The sequence below is a fragment of the Asparagus officinalis genome, chromosome 10, assembly GCF_001876935.1.
Source record: "Asparagus officinalis chromosome 10, Aspof.V1, whole genome shotgun sequence".
NCBI classification, from domain to species: domain Eukaryota; kingdom Viridiplantae; phylum Streptophyta; class Magnoliopsida; order Asparagales; family Asparagaceae; genus Asparagus; species Asparagus officinalis.
This window is the reverse complement of record NC_033803.1, coordinates 43,662,753-43,688,327: the sequence shown is the minus strand read 5'-3', so window position 1 is coordinate 43,688,327 and position 25,575 is coordinate 43,662,753. Positions and strand designations below refer to the sequence as shown.

Sequence of the window (25,575 nt, the reverse complement as noted above, 5' to 3'; positions counted from 1 at the left end):
AATTGGGAAAATTTGGATTGTATTTATTTTCGTGATGTTTGGAAAGCACATGAAATGTCGTTTGGAGATTTGTATATACAGGGAATTGATATGTATAACAGGGGAATTTTGATATGTACAGCGGAAATAAATATACAATCTGCGAGCAGAATTTTTTTTTTGCTGCTAGTACATATTGCTGACGGGCTAACCGGTCAGCGGATACTTATCGCTGACGGGAAACTCGTCAGCGATGGACATTAACATCGCTGACGGGAGTCCCGTCAGCGATGACTATCCAGCTGACGGGAAGCCCGTCAGCGATGTTATATACATCGCTGACGGGAGCCCCGTCAGCGATAAGTATCGCTGACGGGAAACCCGTCAGCGATGTTTAAGGCATCGCTGACGGATTCCCGTCAGTGATAATTATCGCTGACGGTTAGCCCGTCAGCGTTGTTGTCTACAGCGACGACGAACTGTCGTCAGTGATGACTATCACTGACGGGTATCCCGTCAGCGATATTGAAACATCGCTGACGGGAAACCCGTCAGCGATGTTTCAATATCGCTGACGGCATTCACCGTCAACACTATTGCCGTTAGTAATAAACATTACTGACGGCGCCCCGTCAGCGATGTTTCTTTCCTGACGGGACTATCGCTGACGGCTTATTCTTGACGGGAAGCCGTCAAGGATATACATTACTGACGGGTTTTTAGGCATTCTTGACGGGAATGCCCGTCAACGATACCTAGTTTTCCACTAGTGATTAGATTAAAACCGGTTTATACATATAGTACTTATCTTGTTTGATATTGTGGTTGACATGCTTGACTTTTTGAAAATTGTTGTTTGATCACCTAGTTGTCATCCATAGGAGAGACTGTGCATGAAGACGACTCCTACTAAAATGTGATTTATAAGCATGCTTTCATATCATGACTATGCTCTCGATATCGATATCCCGATATGAGATTTTTCCTTGGCTATTACTATTGTAGCATAGACTAGATGATGCACCCATCTTGATTGGACATGTTCTGGATCATGGTTATTTTCATAGTTTTACAGAAGTCGTTCCACTGTAACTTTGTGGTTAGTGCACAACATTTCATGCACAGTCATTTAAAATTTAATCGACAAACATGGGATTTATAAAGGGGAATTAGACGAAGAATATAACATGTATATAAACGGACATATGCGCATTCTAGATATCCTGAGTTATATATATACATAGGCCAAAGAGCAAATTCCTGACTTGAAGCCGTGTTCTCGGGACGGTTTACGGGGAACCGATTTATATACATGAAAATATTCTTCTCTAATTCAGATAATATAAAATAAAATATTGTGCTTATATGCTTTGTGATAGATTTGGCATGCACGACATGTCCTGGATGAGATGTTGGTGATGTATTTTTTTATATTGTTTGTTTATAGAATTTTGGGAGTTGATATTTAGAGGCTTACAATTTGAGATATATGGTATATATGAGGGTCTCCTTGTTTGGATTATTTTCTCGACGTACTCATCTCGTGTTGTGGGTTTCTAAATCTTAACTCCTTTTAGTACAGGGTATAAGATATATACTTGAGGTAGACCATGATTGATATCTACAATTAGCTATTTTCCCTTGTCATCTTTGATTGAGTTTTCATCTTATTTTTGATCTCATGATTTAGCCTTTTCTTTTATCACTATAAATTTAGAATTCATGTTTTCTTTATCCCTGCCACATATACTTACATGCGCACAATTTCCTCATTTTTCATGCTTGCTGGGAGTTTTCTGACTCCCCTGGGGTTTGCATGCCCCAGACTTGGGAATTGTTCTTTCTTCGCAGGACCAAGAGTACTTTAAGGATTAAGACCAGCAACAGTGATCACTTTCTCTCTCTTCACGCTCTCAGCTTCAATTATTGAGTCTTTCTTGTAATCACTTGTGGTACTCCAGACTAAGATGTATTTTCCTCTTCCCTACTTTGAATAGTTGTGGACATGTAAGAGAACTTGTCTTTTCAGAGTTTCTTTATCTATCTAGTTCCTTTGTTATTTTAGTTACATGCTCTATGTAGTAGTTTTTTTAGCAATATATCTGTATACAGGAGGATCCAGAGGCGTGAATGTAATCGTATGGTTGCATTGCCGACCGAGTCGCGCTCCAAATTATCACGTTTTAGACCCGGGGCGTGACAAGGTTTAATTGGTATCAGAGCCTAGGTTAGATAACTGGACTCTCATCCTGTACATAACTATTGGATCTTTTAAAATAGGAATAGGAGTCTGAGCATGTATAATATTAGGGTCGTTCCCTCTTGCAATATCTTTTGCGCTTACTCCTTTGATTCTGCATCCAAATCCATTTCCATCTTAACAGTTAATTCTTTTCCCTTCTCAAGCCAAGTGTATACGGACTTAGTCAATGTGCATAGATAGGGCTTTTGTAGACTAGCCCCAAGCTTCATAAGTTAAGCTAGCATGAAAGTTTATCCAGCCACTAGCCCTCGCATTGGCAACAACTACAAGTTCATGGCTGCCTGTTTGGAAGAAGTTATCTCAGCCAACGGATTAACTAAATTTTAACCATTTAGCTCCAGCTAGTTCATATGACTGAACTTGGATGTTCTTTATATGCTAACCAATTATGATATTAGTAGACTTGAAAACTTTTTAATTTCCTCCAGCTAGACTAGTATCTTAGCACCATTATGTCATGTGAGAGGAATGTTTTTAAGCTTAGCTCGATGTAGATATACATGTAAGGCAAATCCATTTGGTGACGTATGTACAATTGATTATCTAGATTATAAATTCTGAATGTGGTTCGTGCTTGATAATGTGCATGGTATCCAAGAATGTGAAATCATGTGGATGATATTGAGGGTATATATTGGAAACTTGATTTTGTGAGATAACAGCCATATAAAGTTAAGATTGGAAACTTGATTTTGTGAGATAACAGCCATATAAAGTTAAGTATTTGATTTGAAGATATTATATGATTATGTACCCAGTATATGATCGAGATAATTTGATTTGAAGATATTATATGATTATGTACCCAGTATATGATCGAGATAATACATGATGCTTGATATCTATAAAGATATATTAATACTTGTGAAGTGCCATCGAACTATGATTCCAACCACATGTCTATAAGTTTAAGAACTACAAGGAAATTTTTTTTCAAGAAAGGTCTCAGGATAAGATCTACCAGTTTTATATTAGTATCAAATTTTCTTATGTTATACATGTTTATGATGCCATAGTGTTGAATGTCAAGCGAGTCCTTCAAGACACCATTGTAACATTGATATTGAGATACATGTTTTAGTGAGAGGGGGCTCGTGATCTTCCTCCACTGGATTGTGATTGGTGGTGGTCTTAAGGGTGACGATCCTTAGGACCAAACTTGGAAAAGAATTGGTTTACATGTATCACGTCTTGAATGATCTCGCAGGGGATTCATACTATGGAGAGTCATTCCAATAACCTTATAGTATGTGGTATGAGATATATACGATGACAATCTATATTTGGGTACCACATCTATTTATCTCCGGTAAAGTTTTGCTTCTCGTGTGCTTTGATTAAATTTCGAGGACGAAATTTCTTTTTCTTAGGTGGGTAGGATGTAATAATCCATTTTTTAACAGCAAATTAATAGATTAAATGGAGTAAACATGCAAGGTCTTATATAGGAGGTCCACTTGATATGGAATTGGAAAAAAAAACAATTTTCCTTAAGGCCCATTTGTGTGAAGTTAACCTAGCAAGACCATGTATGCAACTCCATCTTCTGCAGGTTCTGTTGCATGATTTGTGATTCTTATTATTATTATTTTAATTATCTTGTATTAATATTTTAGCCTACACCCTTATCTTCTTGTTACTGGGCTTTTCCCCTCTCTCTCATTATTTTCTAAATGAGCCATATATATATTTTCCCTCACATGCCAATCAATCAGTTATTTATCTCCCCTTAATATTCTCCTTTGAATTATTTCCATAACCTCCCTAATAATTTCTCTAATCAATCCCCTAATCACTCTCCAATCACCCCATAATCATGTTTATTTCATACCATATTTCCTCATGTGATTTTCTATCTCTTCTATTATTTCTCTCTCTCTCCAATTATTTCAGATCCAGCTCTCCTTCAACATCTCTCTCGTTCGCACTCTCTCTCCCCCCAAAAGAAACCCAACCCCCTGCTCCATCTTCACAACCATCCTCTTCCACCTCCTCCTTCCCTAAAGAACCCAAATCCGAAGCTCTATTCCCTACGTGCCTCCAGCCACCATCGCCCCATCAATCACGCCCTCGACGACCACACAACCACCAGCCTGAGCTCACCCCCACTCTGACCCCCGTCGCCACGCATCGCCCCTGCCCTTCGCCCAGCGCCTTCCCTCGGCCGAGCTCACCCCCGCTGCCGAAACGCCACCAGACCCGTAGTCCCAGCTGCACCCAAACATGCACCCTCTCTACACCTCCATCGCATGCCACATGTTCGACAATATGCCAACACAGATCCAATTCCGCACACCAACAGCCCCATCGAACCCCGTTGAGCTCCCTCAGTGATGACAACCGTTGTTGTTGCCGTCCCCAAACATCGCCTTCACCCTCTCGACGGCAAGCATTTTTATCCTTCAACTCTTTTATTTTTCTTGATCGTCTTATATTTCATAATCGACAAGCATATTTTCTATTTTTATTGTTCTCATATCTTTTTGGAACTTCACCTTTAATTCTCTGTGTGCTTGGTAAATATTGCTACATTTTCCTATACTGTTGAGCATTTCTGGAAGCAACCTAATTTATCTTGAGTCTCTTAAATAATAAGTAGCAGCTTAATTAAGTTTGCTGCTCTTGGTTGCTTAAACCATGAGATTCGTATTTCCAGAATTAATTCTACTCCTATTACAAGTCCTAGCTGTTTCGGGATTATAGTTTGCCCAACATTTTGGAAACAATTTTTGTGGAACAACAAGGCTCTGAAAGGAGGTACAATGCTCTTATGTTGATACGTGAACTTGCAGTGGCTAGCAAATGAAACAGATAGTTTTATGTCTTTAATCTCTCAACATCATCATCATCTTTTTGTCCACTGCCATAATCATTTGTTGTTTAATAGAAGTAATCCAATTCACAGTAGGAACAACCCAGCCTAATGGCATTTCTTTCTATTTAATATGTTCCACTATACCTGTGAATGCTTCCTTGTATGAATATATGTGCATATTATAAAAGTGACACCTCTTAAGGAACTGCACAAACATATTCATAACCGGCACTGTCCTTACCCATGTGCACAAGAAAACATGCATTTTTATATATATTAAGGAGCTTAAAGTAAGCTAAGGATTAATCAACCAGACTTAAGTAATCTAGTAGCTCTTGATAGGGAGATACTTTGATTGATACTTTCTCTATGTCAGGGGCCAATTGCCTGCATATATTATCACTTTTGCCTACGTGTCTAACATTTTCCATGGTCCTCTGTGCTTACACCTCCCGTGATATATATATATATATATTAGTTGATGAACTGACTAACTTCAAGAAACACAAGCATATATTAGTTGACTGAGGGTATATGTATATTAGTGTCCATTTTCTTATCTAATCTACACAAAAGTTGTTACCTCCTCCTCAAAGATAGATGTAAGTGACTGGTAAATCATGGCTAGTATATGCTGAATGGTATTGATAATGGAGATCACATGAGATGTCATGATTAGATTAAAACCGGTTTATACATATAGTACTTATCTTGTTTGATATTGTGGTTGACATGCTTGACTTTTTGAAAATTGTTGTTTGATCACCTAGTTGTCATCCATAGGAGAGATTGTGCATGAAGACGACTCCTGCTAAAATGTGATTTATAAGCGTGCTTTCATAGCATGGCTATTCTCTCGATATCGATATCCCGATATGAGATTTTTCCTTGGCTATTACTATTGTAGCATAGACTAGACAATGCACCCATCTTGATTGGACATGTTCTGGGTCACGGTTATTTTCATAGGTTTATAGAAGTCGTTCCACGGTAACTTTGTGGTTTGTGCACAACATTTCATGCACAGTCATTTAAAATTTAATCGACAAACATGGGATTTATAAAGGGGAATTAGATGAAGAATAACATGTATATAAACGAGCATATGCGCATTCCAGATATCCTGAGTTATATATATACATGGGCCAAAGAGCTACTTCCTGACTTGAAGCCGTGTTCCCGGGACGGTTTACGGGGAACCGATTTATATACATGAAAATATTCTTCTCTAATTCAGATAACATAAAATAAAATAATGTGCTTATATGCTTTGTGATAGATTTGGCATGCACGACATGTCCTGGATGAGATGTTGGTGATGTATTTTTTTTATATTGTTTGTTTATAGAATTTCGGGAGTTGATATTTAGAGGCTTACAATTTGAGATATATGATATATACGAGGGTTTCCTTGTTTGGATTATTCTCTCCCCGTACTCATCTCGTGTTGTGGGTTTCTAAATCTTAACTCCTTTTAGTACAGGGTATAAGATATATACTTGAGGTAGACCATGATTGATATCTACAATTAGCTATTTTCCCTTGTCATCTTTGATTGAGTTTTCATCTTATTTTTGATCTCATGATTTAGCCTTTTCTTTTATCACTATAAATTTAGAATTCATCTTTTCTTTATCCCTGCCACATACACTTACATGCGCACAATTTCCTCATTTTTCATGATTGCTGGGAGTTTTCTGACTCCCCTGGGGTTTGCATGCCCCAGACTTAGGAATTGTTCTTTCTTCGCAGGACCAAGAGTACTTTAAGGATTAAGACCTGCAACAGTGATCACCTTCTCTCTCTTCACTCTCTCAGCTTCAACTATTGAGTCTTTCTTGTAATCACTTGTGGTACTCCAGACTAAGATGTATTTTCCTCTTCCCTACTTTGAATAGTTGTGGACATGTAAGAGAACTTGTCTTTTCAGAGTTTCTTTATCTATCTAGTTCCTTTGTTATTTTAGTTACATGCTCTATGTAGTAGTTTTTTTAGCAATATATCTGTATATAGGATGATCCAGAGGCGTGAATGTAACCGTATGGTTGCATTGCCGACCGAGTCGCGCTCCAAATTATCACGTTTTGGACCCGCAGCTTGACAATTTTTATTAGCTTCTACTTCTAACATGGTATTATTCTTATCATGAGTCAAACTTGCAATATCCAATCTTAATTTTTCATTGCATTCTTTAAGATTAACATTTTCATTTGCAATGAAATCAAAATTAGATACAAGGGACTTATGATTGGATTTTATTTGAACATGCTTTCTTTTTAGATCTTTAAAATTATGTTTCAATTTATTATAGTTATGCAATAATTTTTCATATTCATGTGCGAGTTCATCAAATGTAAAATCATCATTGTTATCGGACTCGCATACCTCACTAGGGATATCGCCTAGTGGTCGTGTACATGAAGATGATGCTCCTTTTGAACTTAAAGCCGAATCCTCCAAATGTTGTCAGATTACCTCCAAGTCCCCTTGATGTGCTTCTATTAATTTCCATAACGTATAAGCACTATCAAAAGAATCAAGTTTGTTAGCAAAAGATAAGCCAAAGGCATCAATTAGAAATCTTAACAAGGACTTGTTCATAGCAAACAATCTATTATCATTACTACTCCACTTGGATTTCTCCGTAGTGGGTACAATATAAGCGCATTCAATAATTTCTCATATATTAATATTTGTAGATTTAGCAAAAATATTAAATCTAGACACCATTATTCATAGGGGAAATTACTAATTATAGGAGCAATGTTAATAGCATAGCCAAGACTAGGTGCATCGTGCATATCCATGATATGTGCAAGCAAAAAACAAATATCAAAATAAGATTAGCAACAATAACAAGAATAAGGGATCTTTAACTCAAGATGGTTAAACCTCAAATCAAAGAGCACCAAGCTCTGATACCAATTGAAAGTACCCTAGAGGGGGTGTGAATAGGGTTATTGCTAATCTTATTAGATATTAATGCTGATTAAAACTTATTAATAAATTATTCTTACAAGATAGATATACAAAGTGATATGAGCAAGAATAAGCAATATAAACAAAGTGCAATATCCTAATAATGAGATATACAATGAGATATATGTAAGGATAAGCAAAAACAAATATGATAGGGCAATATAAACAATGAGCAAAGGCGAATAAAATAGACTAAGCAATAGACACGAATGATATGCCAATGCAAACTCTAACACACAAAGATAATCACGGAGTTCGGACCTTCCGTCCTACATCTCCGCTCCCCACTCCCGTGGAGAAATCCACTATCACAACCGAGTTTTTTACGCTCACCCGAACAACGTTTATACCTCACAATTTAGTTTTCTAGTTCACCAAAAACTTTATAACACACATAATTGCAATCACACTCTACACCCTCTAAGTATTAGTCTCTAGCCCGTGTTTCCCTCAAGTACTCGGAATTACGATCTACCTCTAGGCATTACTACCGACGCCACTCCTCTTGGGACAATCCCATCTCTCACCATACACTCCTCTCGGTGTACAAGTGTGATACAACGTGTAACTCATAATTAAGCATAATTACAATAAAATGTTCTCTAATTGGATGAGAACTCAATGTAAGCTCAATCTCGCAAATCACAAACCCATAACCCAATATATGATGTATGAAAAGCTACAAGCTTAAATAGGGTGTGTGTGATAAAATGAGTATAAATAAAATCCTAACTCAATTAACAAACTAGTAATAATAAGAATATGAAAAACATTAATAAAATTGTTAGAGAAAAGAGTTAGAAAAACTTCTCTATAAACACAAAGAGGTTGATGAAGATTGAGGATGAATTCCTCAACTGAAAATACAAGCCTCTTCTTTGTAAACTCAAACACCAAACTTAAACTTTGAGAAATAAACTTTTAAACACATCAGTCGACTGACGACCTTATCAGTCGACTTTTGTAGGTATTTTTAGCTCATCAGTCGACTGACAACCTTATCAGTCGACTGACAACCTTATCAGTCGACTGATGACCACATCAGTTGACTGGTCAGTCGACCAAAATAAAATAGAAACTTTTGAAGATTACAGGCATATTTTTCAGTCGACTTATCAGTCGACTGATGTCATTAGTCGACTGATCAGTCGACTGATAATAGGTTATCAGTCTGAAAAGATTTTTTTAAAAATGAATTTTAAAGCTCTTTTAAAAATAGCAAATAAATTCCAAAAAATATAAAACTTTGGGAAAAGTTTATAACCATGATTACGAACTTGTTGGAAAAGGAATTTTTAAATTTGCTCTTGCCATTTGTGAAAACTCAGAAATATTCAAAAGTGCTAAAATACATGTTTTTCAAATATGTGGTTTTAGCCATTTTAGCTCAAACCAAGTTCTGAAAACTTGTGTAATCATTTTATAGACATAATAAAAGATGTTAGCATGGTTTTTATAGTCCAAAACATATTTGAATGTATTTTACATAAAAACACCTATTTTCATGAAAATTCACAAATGTAATGTGTGTGTATATTTGAGCTTATAGAATTAACACGTATTATATAAACCTTAAACTAATTTATCCAAGCTTGATAGATCTTCATTGTAGCTTGACTTGGTTGTGGATGAAGCTTGACTTGGAATCTTTAACTTGAATTGCATGGCTTCATTCCACTATTCCGCCAACCTCCATTTGATATGATCGTGTAGGCTCAATCCATCCAACCTTCAACTTATTGTTTGTTTAAAATACCTAATAAGAAAACATAAACACTAGACAAACACTATTAGAAATTGTTTGTAATCATCAAAACAAGATTAGAAGATGTAGGCTCATAACATGAGACCTAACACTCTCTAGCCGCGGGATCAGCACTAAGTCCAACCGTGCCGCGCTGACAGGGCGATGCTCTCCACGCCACCGCCACCTGTGACAATGCCTGCTCCGCCCCCAACGCAGCGCACAGCCTATGCCAAGCGTCATGCGCGGCCGAAACTGATCACAAGGTCCGTACAAGCTGCAGGCGCAGCCTCCGCCAGAGCTCGCACCTCTAGCACATCTCAGCCGCTCACTGTCAACAACCGCTATAGCCCTCCTCTCCCATGCAGCCTCCGTTGATGCCACAGCACCGAGCTCCTCCCGCAACAACACCATTGCCTCGTCCGCAAGCCCTTGGCCCGTAGGAAAGATCCCTTTTCTATGATCTTTTTTATTCATTTTTTAATTCTTAGTTTTGTCGTAAATTAATTATACGCAATATCCCTATTTCCCGTTTATTCTTTCGTACAATTTTTAGATTTGTGAATTATGCATAAGATTCTGATTTTAGATTAGTTTATTGTAATTCTTATATTTGTCATGCGAATTTACATTTTTTAACTGTTATTTATTAGAATTTTGGATCTGTTAATAATTACCTGCGTGGGTTTGATGAATAATATTGAATGAATCATAATAATGTGATATAGTATTTTCAGAATAATTATAATAAATTAAATAGTTTATTTTGACAATGGGATTATTTTAGGATAATTATAGTATTTAAAAAAAAAGTTATTTTGAGAAAAGGAATCATTTTAGAATGATAAATATTTTTAAAAGAATTTATTTTGGGAAAATAGACTATTTTTAAATAATGAGAATTTATCTTGTAAAAAGATTATTTTTAAATTTATGAATTTATTATTTTAAAAGATTATTTTTAGAATAATTATAATGAGAGATAATTTTAAAGGGATATATTTTGTAGAAGAATTATTTATTTTGAATTAATTTAGTTTATGAACGTGTGATGGATGGTTGTTGACCGTGGCATTTTATGTGTAAAACATCCGCTAATTCTTTGATTCTTATTTTATATACGTGATATACCATGTTTTAATTGCATAGAATAAGATGCATTTATTATTTCCTTCTTGTGATTGAGAACCATTAGTAGTTCATGACTTAGTGGCCTTGCGCGTCATGAACAAGACTTAGTAACATGTGTGGGTGCGTTGACTAAATTAGGAGGTGAACCAGAACTCTATTATAGGTCGTGTTTGTTGACTTAGAAAAACATGAGATGTTAGGGTGGAAAAGTCTTAGTTCTCATGATCGGATGTGGTAGTTGATTTATCTTCTATACTCGCACCAGTGACCTATTTTGTCCTGGGGTTGGTTTGTTAGACCAAGTAGACTATTTCGTCACTTTGGTCAGTGACATGTTTCGTCACCTGAGATTTTCTTGAGTTTGACCATGCCAAGATCAGATTGCGTATAGTCCTCTCACTTACTGTTTTCTGGTAATGCAAACTTTGACCTATTTGAGATGTGGACCAGTGAGCTATTATAGGATGGTTAGTAGCATGACCCCATTCCTGGATGATTTGATTGATTATTATAATCTAGTAGTGATTTGCATTTAGTGGTTAGAATTACAGTTGCATACTTCTATTTTTATTATTATTGTCATTGTATTGGTCATTCGATCATTTCTCTTCTCCCCTGTGGGATCCTGTCATGTGCCATGCATGCTGACATGCACCTGCTTTCTCTGGTGTATGCCAGATTTAGAGGATAGACAGGTCTAGTATGGAGATGCCTTGCAGTCGGAGTGTATTACAGATGGAGTAGAAGAGCAACCTGAAGCTTAGTCTTTTCTTTTCGTAGTTGCTGATGGATATTAGATTAATCATATAGTACATTCTCTTTTAGTATTTGAGGGATTTAGTTATTTTTGTAGTACTTCCTTTCATTTCTGTTGGACTATGTATTTTTCATATTTTGTTGGACTATTTTGTAATAAGGGCATGTTTGACCCAAACTTTGTGTTTCAGATGATATTCCATTTGTGATATGACTTTTCTATTTTGAGTTATTTATTATATTCTTACTAATTGTGATTGAGGACCTGTGACTTCGTATTTTATATTGCTTGACGGTTAGCGTATTAGATTGAGTAGAAGGTCTAGTACTTATTTCTCCTCAGTCTAATACGTCGCAGGCTTGTTCACATTCCGATTCCACGATATTTTGGGAAGCGGGGCATGAAAGAGTGCCTTAGTGATACTTCATTTGACTCGATGTATTGAGACATATTACACTTGTTCCCGTTTCAGTTCTATTGTATTTTGTTCATTTGATACATGATATTATTATTTAGCTATCTCTTCTATATTCATCATGATCATTGCACTACTATCATGTTCTCTTGCCTATTTTGTACCTAGTACCTACCCTTCTTTTCGATTCCACTAGAGGATATTACTATGATTGGTAAAATGTGTTAATGTACTATGTGGGTGCATGGTAGGTTTAACATCCTTGGATGCACCTTGGACTATAGCCTTGTGTGAACCCACGGGCGTCCTAGTTGGTATCAAAACTCTAGTTTCAGTATCTTTAGGATCATCTAATGTCGAGTCATGGAGCTAGGATAGAGTTTTCTAGGATTCATGTATAGAGTTCGCTAGGAATTCCTAGAATAAGTGAGGACGTAATACGTATACCTCGAAAATTATGATTTTTTTATGACTATCTTACTTTGATTGAAAAGTATTTGTGTGAATACTATGTGATATGTTATGTTATATATATATATATGTTTGCGACCTTATTTACTGTGTCTACTAAGCTCTCCTCTTGATAGTATGAATTTCTAGACAAGGATGCGGTCGAGATAAAACTCATACCCAGAGAGCTGGGCAAGCAGAGCCTGAGCCGTAGCTGGCTCCACATTATCAGATCGACTCGGTAATGTCGATTGCAGAAGTTGAGACTAGCAACACTCGAGGAGTGAGTAACGAGCCACATTATATTTTCTGGAGTTCCACCACCAGTTGTACTAATCATGCCTATTAAAGAGGCAATACCAATGATTTTACCATTACCACAATCAGCTATTGATAGAGCCGCAGAGCAGGAGGCTTGGTTTTATAAGAATAAGAAAGCCATCAGACACTAAGAGCACCATAGTTTTAGGGCACACCGGATTCATGTACAACCTAGAAATGAAAGAAATATGTGAAAATTTCTTAACGTCGACTTAGTACTAAAGCAGAGTTAGATGTATTCAGTGTAGAGGATATCACTAGAGGATATCACTGAAGGATAGCATCAGAGGATGGCACCGACTTTAGATTTTCATCGGAGCAGCGAATACCACTTATTTTGAAGAATTTTGTTTGCTTCTTTGATAAGCAGTAGAGCTAGTCCGATTAAAGCAGGGAGATATGCCTGTAGTTAATTATGGAATCAAGACCAGCATAGTGACAGTGGCAAGGGAAAAGGACCTATTGCGGAATCTAGAGAACCCTAGCAGCGAGGTAAGGGTTTTTACCGCCAGCAACATGGACAGCATAAGAAGAGAGAACAACCTACAACATGATTCAAGAGCGCCACAACAGCGCAAAATTCGGCGTATATATTACAATTGTAACAAGATCAAACATAGAGCGAAGGATTATCGCAGTACACCAGCAGGAGGCCAACATGATAGAGGTTAGAGTTAGTATTCTCAGGGCCGCAGTTACCTGCTAGCTGCAGAGGATTTGAGGCACCTCTTTCCTTCTTGAGGATTGAGGGGTCAGTAGGCCAGATTCATGCCATCCAGGAGATTCCTGAGGGACAGTCAGTCCTATTTGTTCCACCGCCATCAGCGTAGCAATCGCTAGCCACCGGCAGGGTTTATGTAGTTGTACCACGTGATCATGATGCGAGCAGAGCTTTCTTAGTGATTTCCATTCCAGCTCGGATCTTGTTGATTCAGAAGCTTCGCATTCTTTTATCTATCATGATGTCATGATTAGACTTTGGTTTATAGCGCAACCTTTAAGCGTTTCATTATCAGTTTTTACTCCTTTGGGAGAGGTGTCTCTCTTAGAGAGTATCTATAGGAGATGTGTTGTCAGTTTAGACGAGTCTGAGTCCGTGGTCGATTTAATCGTCCTGCGAATGTCCGAGTTTGATGTTATTCTTGCTATGGATTGGTTGTTATCCTACCACATTAGTATAAACTATTTTGCAAAGACAGTTAGCTTGTGAGCATTCGATGGGTTTGAATAGATAGTAGTAACCTCATAGGGTAACCATAATGCGGAGTCATTTCTGGCATACGTCGAGGATGTGATGATATAGGATCGGGGTGCAGATTTGAGCAAGACCAGAGTCATCTCAGAGTATCATGATATCTTTTAGGATATACCTAGATTACCTTTAGTGAGAGAGGTTGAGTCCTACATTGAGTTGTAGCCGGACACAGTACCGATATCTCGAGCATCCTATCATATGGCACATGCTGAAATGAGGGAGCTACAGACTCAGCTAGATAAGTTGTTAACTCAGGGTTTTATTTGCCGGAGTCATTTTCATAGGAGCATCGGTCCTCTTTGAGGAGAAGAAGGATGGGAGCATGTGATTATATATAGATTATCGTGAGTTGAATAATGTCACTTCCTATATCAGGTATCCACTATCGAGGATTTATGACTTGTTCGACTAGCTGTGAGAAGCACAGTATTTATCGAAGATTGATCTTTATTCTGGCTATTTTCAGTTGCGAGTGTGGGAAATGGATATTCACAAAACCACCTTTCTAACTCGATATGGGTCTTTTGAGTTTCTTATCATGCCATTTAGGCTGACCAATGCACCCGCGGTATTCATGGATTTTGTGAACCGGGTTTTTCGTCCATGTTTGGACCAGTTTGTGGTTGTTTTGTCAATGACATCCTTATCTATTCAAGATTGGAGGTAGAGAACGAGCAGCATCTTCGTTTGGCATTACAAACTTTGCAGGAGTATCAGTTATACGCCAAGTTTATCAAATGCTAGTTTTGGCTATTTGAGGTTAGTTTTTTTGGTCATGTTATAAGCAAGAAGGACATTGCAGTGGATCTAGCTAAAGTGAAAGTAGTACTTGATTGGGAGCCACCAAAGGTAGTTACAGAGATTTGTAGTTTCTTAGGTCTGGCTGGCTATTACAGGAAGTTCATTCATGACTTCTCGAAGATTGTGACACCACTTATACACATTAACAAAGAAGAGTGTACCATTTGTTTGAGGCATAGAGTGTTAGGATGCCTTTGAGACTTTAAAGACTAAGTTGACTACAGCGCCAATATTGACTATTTCGAGCAGTGATTAGACATTTGTGGTCTACACAGATGCGTTGTTAGCGGGTCTAGGAGGTGTTTTGATGCAGACCCAGAGAGTTGTGGCTTATATTTCACAATAATTGAGGACGTATGAGTAGAATTATGCCACACATGACTTAGAGCTAGCAGAAGTGGTCTTCACACTAAAGACACGTAGACATTACCTGTACAGAGTATGGTTCAAGCTATTCATGGATCACTAGAGACAGCGATGATGGGTCGTATTTATCAAGGATTATGAGTTTGTGATTCAGTATTGTCCAGTGAAGACGACTTATATAGTAGAAATGTATGCGAGGATATTTATTCTGGAGATCGTGAGACTGCATGGAGTTCTAGAGACGATTGTATCAGATCGACGTTCAGTTTTCACTTCACATTTTTGGAGGAGCATCCAGAATTCATTCGATAGCTAGTTATCATATTCTAGTGTGTTCTACCCACAGACAGACGAACAAACGGAGAGAGTCAACCAAGTATTGGAGGATAATGCGGACGTACGTTATTGATTTTTAGGGTAGTTGGGAGGATCACATCCTATTAATTGAGAATGTTTATAACAACAGTTATCAAGCAACTATTAGCATGACACCGTATAAAGCACTGTACGGGAGGCCTTGTAGATCACCTATCTATTGGGCAGGACCAGAGGAAAGCTTATTGCTTGGACCAGAACTCGTAAGAGAGACCACAGAGAAGGTAGCAGTAATTCGGGAGAGCATTCTTGTAGCGCAAAGCAAACAGAAGAGCTATGCAGATTAGAGGAGACGATCGTTAGAGTTCCAGGTTGGGGACTATGTTTTGTTGAGAGTATCGCCGATGAAGGGAGTTTAGTGATTTGGCAGATGGGGAAAGCTTGCCCCGGGGTATATTGGTCCATTCAGGATTGTTGAGCGCATTGGAGCCATTTTGTATCGGATAGATCTTCCAGCATCGATGTCGAGTATACATGATACGTTCTATGTTTCTATGTTTAAGAAACATTTACGTGACGAAGAGCAGCAACACGTGTTAGACGTGCCAAAGGTCGAGCTTCATGATGATTTTACTATGATAGAGATTCTTGTTTGTATTCTTGCCAAGGAGAACAAAAAGCTTACAAACAAAGTGATATCTTTGGTTAAAGTTCAATGGAACCAAAAAGGAGCTGAGGAGGCTTCTTGGGAGTGTACGGAGAGAATATACGTCGTGACTACCCGCACATGTTTGAGTAGGTAAATTGATTGATTTTGATTGGTGTTCACGATTATCTATATGGTCATATTTATATTTAACGCTAGAATAGGGGTATTAACACTTACCTCCTAATTATTTGGAACACATTGTATATATATGAGGGGTTCTTTATTTGGATTTTTCACCCGACGTACTATTTCTGCTTAATTTGGGGTTTAGTGGAAGTATTTGCATTCTAGATTGTTAAGTGTAGATATTGCTATGTTTTATATTTGGAGATTAATGGTACAAGATATTTATGTGAGAGTTTTCTTATTTGGATTATCCCCTAAACATGCTTTTCTGGTATTATTAATCTCTAAGATTAGATTGCGGAATTTCAGGGACGAAATTCTTTTAAGGGGGAAGAATGTAAAACCCCGTAAATTTGAATATATTATGATAAAAAATAATAATAAGTTATATGGTGATAAGTAACATTTATTAATATTTGTGTATGCTAGAAATTGATTTGAGTTCAATTTAATGTATATATGTGAATATAGGAGTGAAAACATGCACTACATGCACAAGCCTGAAATCTGGAAAAAACAACCAGTTAGGATTATTTATATTTTACACACTGATGTAATTCAAATCTAGAAAACTCAAAAGAAAAATGTTATAGACCTCTTCTGTAGGTTTCCAAAAAATCTTAAATCATCTCATTCCAATGTCGGACGAGAATGTTACAGCTAAAATACCGAAGACTATTTTCCTAGTTAGACTAGGTTTCCTAGTTCAGGTCAAACAAGTTTGTTTTGGGTTTGCCTCTATAAATACCTATGTTTTTTATAAAAATTCTTCTCTTTTATCATATCTCTGAACCCTAGCAGTCATCTTCTTCCCTCAAAAACTCTAGATCAATTTCTTTTGAGTTTTGAGAGCTTTGTGAAGCAAAATACCGACACGAGGGTGAGATCATCAACGTGTGGCAAGGGAGAACGGGATTTGTGAAGTTGGATTTGCTCGTATGTGTTTAAGGAGTTCAACACGACATTTGAGGCAAGATCACCTTCATCCAAACCTGCACTCTTAGTTAATAAATGATTTAATATGTTTAAATCAATGTTTTACATGTTTAGGTTTAAACCGATGTGAAAAAGATGAGTTTTTTGATGATTAATATTAAACCAATGTTAGATCTATATGGTTTTCTCGTTGTTTATGTTAGTAACATGATCATGATCATTAGAGTTGCTCTTAATTTTGTTTTTAAGTTGTTAATCATGCTTAAACCATGCTTAAACCCTAATTTAGTAATTAATTGAATTATCATGTTAATTAATCATGCTTAAGTCCTAGGTTTGTGATGCCTAGAGATATGAACGAATTTAAATCAAATTATATCTATTTTATGAGTTTTTCCAAGCATGCTTATGTTAATCATGTTAAAAGATCATGTTTTAATCGAGGAATTTGGTTAATTAGGTTGTTAAAACCTAATTAGATTAACCCAAGAGTGTGAATCATGTTCAAGATAATCTCTGTAAAGTAATTAACAAAGTTTAAATGTTGTTATATGCTTCATGATCAGAAAGTTTCATTCTTGAACAAATTGCGATAATCCAAAATAACCAAACCTAAAAACCTAAGAAAACAAGTTTTTCTCAGGTCGGTCGACCAGCGCCCTAGGTGCGGTCGACCGGTGAAGCTCTGTTTGTGCATGTTGTGCACGTCCGCTGTCCGGTCGACCGGCCTGTGTATGTTTTGCTTCCTGAGTTATTTTTGCACTGTTTTGAGATGCGATCGCGGGGTTCGAGTCGCATGATAATACACATACTATCATGAACACGTTTGTATAGTGTCATAGCACACATATGAGTATCTTGATGGGGATTATGGCAAGTGTGGAGTCAATTACACTTGAGTTAAAAAATATATACACATTATAATAAACTATTTGCCATTTTTTCTACACATGAGGTGATCGTGAACACGAGTTTTGATCTGTACATCGAGATACATGTATGAACACTTGAGTACATGTTCTAAATTGAGTTTATATAAATAGTTGAGATGTATGACACATGTTTAAGTTGATAGTGTTGGAATAATACATACATAATACATAATTCATCAGTGGTGGATGGTAAGTGATGAGTAGTTTTCCCGCAATGAGACCATGGTTGTACCACACTTAGAGTTGGGTGTTTTCCCATAATGAGACCACGGCTGTACAATATTTGCGTCGAAAGTTATTTTTATTGCTGAATCCATTACACGTTTATCGATAACAGATTCAAAGTAAAATTAGTTTTTTTATAAGACTTTCTTACACAATAAAAAAAAAAAATACAACTCATTTCAAACACACGCAAAGGACGTTTATCACCCGCTGCTTGTTTGGGATCTTTTCTTTTGTCGGGGTTTATCTGTGGACCACCATGGATCAGATCCGGTTGATCAGAATAAAAGATTAATGCTCTTGCTTTACAAAAGAAACAACCGCATAAGTAAATAATCTCGACCAAGTGAGATTACTACTCTTCTTAAGATCAAAACCAAGTTTGATCCGTAGGAAAGGGGAATGAGCCTTAGATCTCTCGAACTCTCCCTCTTTAAGCTGAAAAACTTCGACAAGATCTGGTAGCGTCTCTAAAATTTGTTAGAACCTCGCCCTAGCTCCTCTAAATTTCATGGCTCCCTTGCGATCTACCTTTATGAGGATGCTAGGGGTGTATTTATAGATTTTAAATACCGTGTTTGTGGATAGGATCGAAGAACAATTGTTATAAATCGTTTAGGTAAGTTTTCGGTTGTGTAACAACTTCCACACATTTAAGGATAACCACACATATTTATGGATAACCCTAAGGAGTTCTAGAAGCCAATCTTATCAGAAAACAAGTCGGGAGCTGACCTGGACGCTAGTCACTTCGAAATGACTTGGAATTTCCGAGTCACTTTTAGGTGACTCAGATTTTTGAAGACAGTTTGTACTATCTGTGATAATTTGGCTTTTTCTCTCATCCACCTTAGAATGAAGTGATTCAAGATGTGTTAGAAAGATGATGAAGAGAGATATAACTTTTGCCTTTTGAGATTTTTTTGGATTCAAATCTCATCATGGTCAAAATTTCACGCCTTCGTGCGGGTCACTCTAGAGCCCTCTTGATTGTATTTGCTTCATCGTTTCACATGTTTTGACATTTTACGTGTGTTCCTTCACTTATTTTTATAGCATCGGATGATCCTCTTTGACTTGAATAATAATTTTTTACTTTGATAATAGCATTCGTCACATTCTCTCCTTTTCAAACTACTTGCGGGAACTTATAGGCAATTTTTGACGCCTACAGATACCCCTCCAAAAATGTTTCAGTCTCATTCTTTTATAGAGGAGCCTAGAATACTTTAGATATGATAGGCCTAGCCTTCAATTCTTAGACTTTTTTATTTTTCAGTCTATTCAGTATTTTGTTGAATAGCTAAAATTCTTCCGGTGCTGCGTTTATCGTTTGACTATTGTCGAAATCTTGAATTGCAACTGGAGTGTTGGTTTCTGATTTTAGCTTGTGTCATTGAATCAATGTTGAACGGATCATCTCCATTGGGAATTCGTATCTGAAACACAATTGACCCCGGGGATTGTCCTTTGACTTCAAATTTTTTTGAGCCTTATTTCGACGAATCTATCACTGCGTTGATCGGCATTGACCTTCATTGTAGCGTGTTGTCCGACGTTAACATAGTTTATACTCGTACATTTACTAGAGTCTACACAGTTTAAGCTCGACCGGCGTTGGAACGCATGGTAGGCCCAAGTGTAGAGGTTGTAGGACCAACCATTGATGCTAGGTCATCTGTAGGTACGAATCTTACTCTTACGTCCCGCTAGTTATTTGCTTAACCATAGGGGAGTTTTGGTTGTAGGACTAGCTATTGGAGCTGATACGGCTACCATTGTGAATGCTTTAAAGGTTTTATGGAGGTTTTGATTAGAATTGATGTTGTCCCGGGTGCTTAAGTCACGAGATCATCTGATGAAGCTGGCGCGTCAGTGACTATCGTACTTATAGGATTTTTGGCAAACCCTCAGCTATCAACGAATTTGATAAGCCTTTACTGACTACCATTTGAGTCGGGCTAGCATGCAAATTATCTAAGTCCGTTCCGCATATAACGTTGTGCTAAAAGAGTTAACTCTCTTAGACTTAGTGCTATGATATTGAATTCGTAGACTTTGTTATTGTTACGGGAATAGGCTATCCGGCAACGTGTGTTGGGCGTAGACTTGAACAATCCTTCGATCATGGGTTATCCTTAAGAATATTATGTGTAATATTCTCTAGGAACTTCACATTGGAAATAAATGAAGCAATTTAACCTCATATACGTGTTGGAGGATTTTGTTCTCATTTGGCTTATTTTGCCGTCATGATACTAGCGTCAACCAAGGCTTGAATGCTATTTTTTAGAGTAATACAAGCCTTGTTGGGTGATGAACCCTCCTGTGATATGCATAGTACTTCGGATCCGAAATCTTGTTTGCTTCCTCCTGATTGGTAATCGGTGGTAGCTTGATTTTGTTGTTAGCGAGGAGGTACTTGAAGATGGCTGGAACTTTATCATCTTCGAAAGAATTCTCCTCCTGAAACTTTGGATTAAGAGTCCAATGTGCCTCTAAGGTTGCTGTTGATGAATGTCGATAGCAGTTGCAGGTGCTTTAGCCGTCGGTTGGCCTCTTTTGGCTTTCTTCCTTTTGAGAAAGCGTTCGACCTGTTTAAAGCGCAGTTTTAACTCTTTCCAAGTTTTGGATGATACGACCCCCAAGGTTTCTAGAACATCAATAGAAAGATTATTTTGACATGTCTGTAAGATGAACTCATCTGTGACAAGATCCCTATAATTTATTGCCTTTTTATGCAAGCGTTTGATAAAACTATCAACTGACTCACCATCATTCTGCTTCTCATTCAGAAGAGCTCCGATCGACACTTCATGTAAAACCCTAAAAATTTGAATATTTTGTGATAAATAATAAGAAATATATTATATAGTGATAAATAACATATTTTGATGTTTGAGCATGCTAGAAATTTATTTGAGATCAATTCAATGTATATATGTGAATATACGAGTGCAAATGCACAAATCAAAAAATCTGGAAATATGACCTGTTGAGAGATTATATATTGTACACACTGATACATTTAGAATCTAGAAAAATATAAATTACCAAAGTTGTAGGTCTCTTCAACATATTTCTAACAAATCTTAAATCACCTAATTCTGAGATCAGATGATAAAGTTACAGTAATTATACCGAATATAGATTTTAGAATATCGGGCTGTTTCCAGATCTGCTTCAGGTTTCGGGTTGGTGTAGGCATATAAAATTGCTTATAGGTCCCTTAGCTCAGCTCGGCACGAACCGACAAACCAACGAGGCGACGAGATCGATGAATCGCACGCAAGCAACGGAATACATCCATTCGCGTGCGGGATCAAGCCAAGTGTTTGAAGAGTCAACGAGTCATCCAACCGAGAGCGGACTCGGACGAATCACGATCGAATCAAGATCAGTTTCGGACTCAGACTCAGAAGTGGATTTACTTCCTAATCGGGATCCGGATTTACTGCCAAATCAGGTCAACGAATCAAGTCTGAATAAATCAACCATAGAACTGAATCACAGATAGAACCAAGAGCGGAAAACGATGGAACAACACACCCGGAGGGGCTCGGCTCAAACCGAGCCACCTCAAGGTGGCTCGGCCAAAGCCCTTAAAAAAGATTGGAGCTTTGGGACTTCGGGGACTCACTCTTCCAGATCTGGTGCTCGACGATCATCAACGCCAAATAAGGCAGGAGTTCGAGAGGACCGGATCTCAGATCTACGTTGCTACACTCCGGATCTAAGCTTGGTCTTAGATCCCGAGACTTGGACGATTGTTTCCTTGGTGAAACAATCCTCCCCGGCTATTATTTCCTTGGTGAAATAATACCTGTTGTACTGCGTAGATCCGACCGGATCTAGATCGCGCGGTGGTCCACGACAAACAACCCCGGCACAGGCAAAGAACCCACAAAGCGAGCGACCGCAAAACAGGAGCTCGTGATTCGTTCGATAAACAAGGAAAACACAGGCAAAGAACCCACAAAATCGAGCGACCGCAAAACAGGAGCTCGCGATTCGTTCGACAAACAAGGAAACAAAGTTGTAATTTTCATTTCTTTTCAATTTGATTTTCGTTGTAACCGGATCTTATAAAAAGACCGGATCTTTGTAATCGATAAACTATTACAAGAGTGTACAATGGAATCATTAATGAAGAAAGCAACGGTTTTTCCCGCGAACCCAAGTTCGAGGAATACCTTTCATCCTCGTCTAGATCAACCTCCCCCCGCAAGTCCAAGAAGTCCAAGTTCTCTTCCAACAGAAAGGTGCGTTGGTACGAAGAAGTTGAAGCTACCAACGACGACCTCATCTCGATTGACGCCAAAGTTGTGTCAGATGAGGCTCCACCAACCTCCAACCAGATCAAGCTGGTTCCAACCAATTCCTCCGTCACCAAAGGAGCGGTGACTCTCTCAAAGAGAGCCCGCCAAAGGCAACGCCAACGCTTGGCCAAACAATTCGCCAAAGCGATGCCAGAGGCGTCGTCAACGCCTTGCGCGGCAACTCGCTAAGGCGATGGAGTCTACGGACGGATTCCGCTACAACGTGGATCTGAAGAACAAGAGAGGCAAACAGCCTCAACAATAGATGAACGGCGCCTCTTCCAAGCCGCCAACAATGGAATGGATCCGTGTCAAACGGAATCGTTCGACGCTGGAAGAACGCATCCGCAAACGCCGCGCACTATCAGCGCAGGCACGGGCTCAAGCTGAAGAAGCCCGTAGAAAGCTGCACAGAAAGAAGTGGCCAAGAAGCCGCCACCAACTCGCAAAGTTTGGAGGCCAAAGTCTGAAGCGGCAATTCAGGCTAAGGAGCAACCTTTGCAGCCTCCAACCAAAATTCAACCTCCGGCGAACCCAGCTAAGTCGCCGAGAATTCCCATAGCTACTCCGGGAGATCATGCAGAATCCTCCCGAAGAAGAAAGCCAGTCTTGGAGCGCCTCGGTCCAATTCCCGATGAGCGAAGCAAAGCTCCGATCCAAGAACGTTTGGGCCCACTAAGAAAACCCCGAACGAATCAACACGCTGGGGGTCACCGCTACCTCCAACATGACAAGGAGCTCAAGGCAACTGCGCGCGCTAATTTGCGCATTGAGGTCCAAGAGCCCGCTGAGAATTCACGCCCAAAAAGGCATGTCTCAAGGCGCGTGACTCTTGAAAGTCCAAGGAAGGCAATTCTCCCTCAGAAGGAAACGTTATCATCTGATGATGATTACGTTATACCTGAGAAATTGTGCCAACACACGATAGGTTGCTCTGACTTTCAAACGGACGAGCTGTACTATCATGCTGGGGGTACGAGCAAAGCCAGAAAGAGGAGTCCTCGAAGGCTAGAAACTCAGTGCCCTTGTTCAAAGCTCATTCGGGCGGTACTGTCTCAATGCAACTGCATCAAGGTAGTCCCCGAGAGAATTTCAGTGTTCGAAAGGCTCGGCACCGAAACGCCAAAACCAAGGTATAGGCGTTTCCGGCAAAGAAGAACGGTGGTTAAAGACGGAGAATTTCCGAGGGTCACCGCCAACATGACCAGCAAAGAGACATCGACACAGATTGATCTCAAGTCGTTTCTGGAAGCATCTCGGCGTGTAACCCGTCTGCAGTCCGGAGCCATCGCACGAGGAACTTATGGTAGGGTTCGGACAAGATTGCCTTCGGAAGATGAAGAATCGGATTCCTGCTCTGCTGTCGCATCGGACAATACAGTGTCCAGCGAAGGACAACCCCGCGAGTCATTTATGATAAGCGCGGAAGAAATGGCCAAGATGCTTGAAGACGCTTTGGCTAAACAGAAAGAAAGTTTCAAGTTTGAGATGCAGATGGCCATGCAGACTATGAGAGAGATGCATGAGCAACAAATCCAGGCGTTCAGGAACCAACAAGGTGAACCAAGTCACCGTAATCAGGTTGTTCAGGAAGAAGAGCACACGGATAGGGATGGAGCTCACAATGCCAATAACCCTCCCGTCAATGCAGGGGGTGGTAACGAGGATGCCAACGAGGATACAAGTGAAGACTTGAAGATCAAAGATCTCGAGAGCAAAATCAACACATTGATCTCCGCTCAAGAGACGAAGAAAACAGGCATTCCCTGTCCATACCCAAGAGAGTGGGAATCGATCCCCTATCCGGCGAAGTTCAGTTTAATCAACTTCACGCCGTTCGATGGGAAGGGTTCCCCCACTCAGCATTTGATTTATTTCAAATCGCACCTGGGTATTATTTCCGGCAATGAGCCTCTGATGGTGCGGTCATTCGTCGGCACTCTTCGCGGAGCCGCCTTCGATTGGTACCGCCGCCTCAAGCCAGGAAGCGTGAACAGCTGGGATGACATGGAGACCAAGTTCCTGGCCAACTTCTTCGACGACGACACCGAGATATCTATCGGATCATTGCTCGATGAGAAGCAGAAGGACGGGGAGTTAGTCGACACCTTCGTTAAAAGGTTCCGGAACAAAGCGATGAATTGTCGGGACCCGATCACCAATGAATTCATCCTCCAGACCTGCCACAACAACCTTTCGCTGGACGTGTTGGAAGCAATGGGCACAGCACCGTCCAAAACGTGGCAGGATCTGAAAGTCCGAGGAGAGCAAGCTGAACGTTTCCTCCGAAGGAAGAAGGCCGAGAGGAACCTACCGACGGCTAATCCTCTGGACTCAAACTTCGCCTCTCGTGGTAAGGGCAAAACACCTGCAGCTACTGGTGGTGCTAATCAAGCGTCACAACAGCAATCCCGAAGGCAGCAAAAGACTTCGGGTCCGAGACTCCAAAGAGAGTATTCCTTCAAGGACGAAGACGTTCCAGCCATCTTCGAATCCCTCCTTGAAGGTAACAAGATCAAGCTACCACCTATCACAAATCAGGAGGAAGCTGACAACACTACGGACCCAAAGTACTGTGCATACCACAGGAGGGTCGTTCATCCTACCAAGGATTGCTTTACTCTCAAGAATAGCATTCAGACCTTGGTTGAAGCCGGCGTCATAACGCTAAGGTAAGCCAATTGAGAATGGCAAAACTCCAAAGAGTATACGAGTATAAACTGTTTCTCAATCCTCC

The 25,575-nt window shown here is 39.1% G+C and overlaps 1 long non-coding RNA gene across 1 annotated transcript; it reads left to right on the top strand.

Moving 5' to 3' along the window:
• On the top strand, positions 6,810–11,855 carry LOC109825070. The gene is made up of 3 exons (XR_002242890.1): positions 6,810–6,965; positions 7,071–7,188; positions 11,590–11,855. It is a non-coding gene; the product is annotated as an uncharacterized LOC109825070 (long non-coding RNA).